We start from the raw sequence: 6,000 nt of genomic DNA on the forward strand, positions 1-6,000 counted from the left end.
TTTAACCCACAAAAAGGTGTAACATTAAATGTTCACAGTGGAAAATGATTAGCATGAGTCTATACAAAAGTATTTATGGTATAATCCAGGTACACATGTAAGAAAACAGGAAAAACCCTGGAGAGAATATGCCACATACTAAACATAGTTTTCTGATGTGTTTGAATCATTTGTATATATTTTTTCTTTTGACTGAATCTTTCAATATTCATAATTTTAATGATGTTCTTTTGTGTAAAAACCAAAATACATTGAGATGAGAAAAAAGCACAGTGATACTTAAAACTATAGTGGAGCTACTTAGTTTAAGAAATAACATTTTCACGGCTGGGTTACGGTGTAGGGAATCACACTGCCTCATAAAAATTGGCATCCCATGTTGAATGCCAGTGCAAATTCTGCTTGCTCTGCTTTCCATCCAGCTTCCTGCTAATGGGCTCGGGAAAGCAGCAGAACATGGCCTAAGGGTGCAGGCCCCTGCCCCCACATGGGAGACTTGGATAATGGTCCAGGTTCCTGGCTGTGGTCTAGTGTCATCCAGGTTGTTGCGTACATTTAGGCAATGAACCAGCAGATGGAAGATTTCTCTTTCTTGGTCTTGTCCTGTCTATAATTCTGCCTTTTAAATAAAAAAGTGTATCTTAAAATATTTAAAAAATTAACAAGGTGCCTGCTTTAGCAGCACATACACTAAAAATTAACAGTATTTTGCGTTAATAAATATATCAATGATTTTTACACTAGAATTTTAGAAAGAATATAAAAGTTACTTATGCGCAGTCATAAATAATAACCTAAAGTAAATATACAGTAACAGTGAGGTAAATGTCTTTACAGGAAACTAATGTAAATTAAAGGTATAGACTCGCTGAATATAAACTCAGCATCTATTTTGCATTGAGCTCCTGTGGGAATAGTGTGATATTTTCAGTGTTACTAGATTTGTGTTTGTTTTTGCTTACTTTCAATATATTTCAAATAGTGTATTCTAGAAATGAATCTTTCTATAGATTTTTTGGAAATAAACAATATTTTGTCTAAGGCAATAGTTGTATGTTAAGTGCAGAAATATGAGTATACCAGTAAATTCCAGTAATATCAGAGCTATGTTCTAAATCAAGATTCCTGATTTTTTAGAAAAAGCTACTTACTTTTATTTGAAAAATTTATGTAGAGAGGAGAGACAGGAAGAGAGAGCTCTTTCTCCTGCTGGTTCACTCCCCAAATGGCCGCAACAGCTGGAACTGGGCTGGTCCCAAGCCAGGAGTTTCCCCCAGGTCTCCCGACCCTCCTCTGCTGCCTTCCCAGGCTGTTAGCAGGAAGCAGAATCAGATATAGAGCTGCCAGGACTTGAACTGGCGCCTGTATGGGATGCCGATACTGCAAGAGGAGGCTTAACGTGTTATGTCACGATGCTGGCCCTCATTCCTGATTTCTTAATGACTTAAAATTTATTTTTGAAATAATCTAGATTAATCTTTTTAGGGTATAACCTAAGGGTGAATAATGTGAGTCTTTTTGAACAAACTGTCTACTAAGTGTGAGGCATGGTAATATACAGAATTTATCAGGCAGACTCATTTCTAGCCACTGAGGGGAGAGAGGGGAGTTGCAGCTCTCAAGGTCATTGCAAATGTGAAGCTTCTGAGGTAGGAGGTTTATTCACGCAGCCAAGGAATGGATTTGTCCAGTGCTGTCTCATCTACTGGCTTTGGCTGCCTGCAGCTTTCATTTTGGTCTTCTAGTCAGCCTTCAGCTCCTTTCTCTTGATGCTTCTTGTTCTCCAGTCATCAGTAACTGTTACTGATTTAGAAGAAAGCAGCATGTTGCCCTGAACATAGGAATACTGAAATGTAGGTTAAAGATACGGCTAGGGGCCAGTAGGGTAGCATAGTGGGTAAAGCTGCTACCTGTGACACTAGCATCCCTGTGGATGCTGCTTCAAGTCTGGCTGCTCCACTTCATATCCAGCTCCCGTTAATGAAAAGCATTAGAAGATGGCCCAAGTCCTTGGGTCTCTAAGATTCTTTTGGGAGTCTTGGATGTGGTTCCTGGCTGCAACTGTTGCGATCATTTGGGGAATGAAGCACTGGATGGAAGATCTCTCTCTATAACTTGCACTTTGAAAAAAAAAACCTTTTTTGAAAAAAGGTCTAACCTTTAAAGGTATTTATACTTTACAATAAGAAATATAATCTTTAAAAGTATCCTATTTCACCCCCGGCATATATCAAACTAGTAGAATACAGAGAGATCTTGTAATAGGTCAGGCTTACTCCACGTAAATTTGCTGCACACTCCCACTGACCTGGTAGATTAAAAAAATTCATTTTTATTTGAAATAGATGAGAAAAGAGGAAAGAGAGAGGAAACAAAGGCGTCCACGTGCCATTCATGACCCACATGCCCCAACAGCGAAGGCTGGGCTGAGCTCAAGCCAGGAAGCCAGAAGTCAGGCGGATCACCTGCATGTGCGGCAGGGTCTGCTACACATTAACCGGAACCTGGAGTTGGAAGCAGGGCTGGGGCACTCAGCTGGCGGTGTGAGTGTGCCATGTGGCATCTTGGGAGTGTTAGATAAATCTCAGATCTCCTAAGAGCTCACAATTGAACCTGTATTGAGAACTTTTTTGAAAAGATTGTATTCTTACTGGAAAGGCAGATACAGAGAGATCTTCCGTGTGCTGATTCACTCCCCTAGCCACCATGGTTGGAGCTGAGCCTCTTCCAGGTCTGTCACACGGGTGCAGGGTTCCAAGGCTTTGGGCCATCCTCGACCACTTTCTCAGGCCACAAGCAGGGAGCTGGAAGGGAATTGGCCGCCAGGATTAGAACTGACGCCCCTATGGGATCCTGGCATGTGCAAGACGAGGACCTTAGCCACTGGTCTACCACGTTGGGCCTGAGAACCTCTTTTCAGTTCCTGGTTAAAGCCAGTGTGTTAAAATGTTTGCATTGGAGGTTTCAAAATTTGTGTTGCTTACGCTGCCATTCCTTCTCAGTTTGAGAGGGTTAGTTAACAGTTTTTTTAAAGCTAGAATTACATGTTATAAGTTCCTTTGGTGATGGGAGAGGGATGTTTTGTGCAGGAAGATCATTCAGTTTCCTTGCTTCTGTCACCCAGGGGAAAATGTGGGAGACTCTGCTGGCTGGCTGAGTTGTATCTTCTAATACTGAAACTTTTTCCTAGGCTTTCCCAATGGAAACATGTGCAAATGGAGAAGTCATACTGTTGTCCTAGTTTGACATACTGTATTTAAATTAAAAATTTAATAAGTAACTTTCTTTTATAGCAATTGTGTCTTTCATCTGTGTTATAGACTCTTGAGAGTAGAGATTGTGTTTTCATTCATTTAACTATTTAAGCACTTCAACAAATATTTATTGTACTTATTTTGATGTCCCTATCTTACCGACTTGGTTCTGATTGAGTTCACTGGAAATAGTGAGGTAAATTCTGGTGTTAATGCTTCCTGTTAATGATTCAGGGTCATCAGTCATTATGCTGTGCTATAAATGGGGAGAATCATTGAGAAATACGTTGAGTCAGGGCTACCCTGGAACTGCTTTCTTTTATCAGATTTCTGGATCATGCCTGCCTTTTCTTGTTTGCCTGATTTTGATGCTGAATTGCACTTTACAACTGAATTTGCAGTGCTAAGCAGTCAGCTATTTTCTCTTAGAGAATATGAGTAATTACCATTTGCTAATTTGAAACTCTTGGGCTAATTGAAATAAAGTTGAAATTTTCTGGGCGACTTAAAGTTTAAAAAACATATCGGAGCCTTCTTCCTAGAACATTCTGATCAGTAGAAGGACAGAATGAGGGAGACAGAGATGTTTCAGGAAAAGTTTTCATTGATTCAGATTGTTGATTCTTCCATGAGATGAAAATTCTTTTCCACTGTGGATCAGACATCACCAATCCTGGGCAGTACCATGGTAAGAGGAAAAAAAAAAGGAAACTGATTTCCTGGTGCCCATAGACTAAATGGCAGGTGGACCGTAGTGGACATAAACAATCACACCAGTGTGAAATGAACCGGGAGAAGCACAAGAACGTCATTGTGAAGCCACTGTTAGGAAGCGGACCTGTTTTAGAAGGTCAGAACTCAACTCCTGTGGGCGGGGTGGATAATAGGAACTCTGTTCAGTGGGAGCAGCAGGTGTAGCCATCCACTGGTGAGAGGAAGCAGGGGGAGTGAGGAAATGGAAGGGCCGTGGTACTAGGAGTGTAGAGCCGAGGGGAAGGTGTACTGAGGTAAAGCAGGAGGTCCAGGCCATGCTAAGGCCAGCCGTCAATGGTGTTAACAGTTTAGAGCTCTATCTGAGGAGCTGTTGAAGAATTTGAATTAATAGAATACCTGATGGGGTTTTAAAAAGTTTGTTCCAGTAATAGTGTAGAGAAAATGTTCAAAGGGGTTCATGTAATGCAAGGAGACACTTTGTGACAGTTTAGGTGAGAGACAGTGGAAGGCCAACAACAGGGTAGTGGGAATGAAAATGGAGACAAGTGGTCAGACTGAGGATTTGGAAATAAATCAGCAGTGCTTGGTGGCTAGTTTGATTTAGGTAACAGATGTATTTCTGACTTATAAGCCTGGATGAGTGGTGGTGCCATTCACAGGAAAAATACTTCGGTAAGCAGGTTTGGGAGTTTCATGAGTTCAGTTTTGAACATGCTGATTTTAAGGTGTTCAAGAAATAAATAAGAGGCGTTAAAAATGTGTGAGTGAGGAACTCAGAGAAGAAGTCTGGGCAAGACCTGGTGTGTAAGATATTTCTTAAGTTGGCAGTGTAAGTTTTGAGCATCAAGGATTGGAAGCGATTGCCTAGGAAGGGCATTTGCAGTGAGAAGATGGTAATCTCAGATACTTTCATGGTATATACCATGTGCTGGGCAGTGTTCTGTGGGTACAGAGTGGAGACCCCTCTGAGGAGCACTGGTGATTAAGGATAGCTTAGGGACAGGTAGGCCTGTGAAGGAGACTGAGAAGGGCTGGTGTGGAGTGGTACAGAGCTGCGTCCTGGAAGCCAAGGCCAGCATGTTTTCCTGAAGGAAAGAGTGCTCTATAGCAGTACTCGTGGAGCTATTGAGTGAGGTCCCAGAAGGTGGAACCAAGCAAGTCATTGGTCACTTCATTGTGAATTGTTGTTTTTGGATTGATGGGGATAGAAAAAAAGTAGAAAAAACTGCAGCTGGATCTTCACAACTTACCAAAAGATGGAAAAGGGGCTTAAACATCAAAACAAATTATGTATTAGAAGATAGCTGAGACTTTGTGACATTGGAGTGTGATAGGAGTTCTTAAATGTGAAAAAGAAGAAACTAGTTAAGACCTTTTATTCATCAAGATAGCAAAAGATTGTATACTTCCTGAAGGTTTTATGTGATGTATGGATCTAATAAAGAGTTACTATTAAGAACATAAAAAGAGCAGTAAGTCAGTAAGACTAACCAGTAGGAAAGTAGGCCAGATACAAAACAGGCTTGTCACAGGAGAGGAAACATCGCCAACATATGTTGAACATGTGTTAAAAATAATTAGAGATACTGCAAATCAAGACCCCTGTGAGATTTCAGTTGACATTTAAGTGGAAAAAAATAAATGTCTGATTCTACTGAGTGGTACAGAACAGGGCTTCTCAAACTTTAGTTTCAACCACCCATGGATCTTTTGAAATGTGACTTCTGATTTAGCAAATTTGGAGAAGAACTTGGTGTGCTACACTGCAGAAGATTTCTAAATTATGCCAGCTGACCAAATAATGGACCATAATTTTAGTCTATTAACTGAATTTTCATTTTTTACAGTTTTTATGTATTTCATATGAATCACACATCTTCTATCTGCAGATTGAACTCCCAAACTTGTTTCAACAGATGGGACTGTACCAGGCCAAAACTGAGAGCCTGGAATTCCTCCCGGGTCTCCCACACAGATGGCAGAGACCCAAGACTTTCAGTGATCGCCTACTGCTTCCAGAGTGCCCAGTAGC

The sequence above is a fragment of the Ochotona princeps genome, chromosome 11 (assembly GCF_030435755.1).
Source record: "Ochotona princeps isolate mOchPri1 chromosome 11, mOchPri1.hap1, whole genome shotgun sequence".
Taxonomy (NCBI): Eukaryota; Metazoa; Chordata; class Mammalia; order Lagomorpha; family Ochotonidae; genus Ochotona; species Ochotona princeps.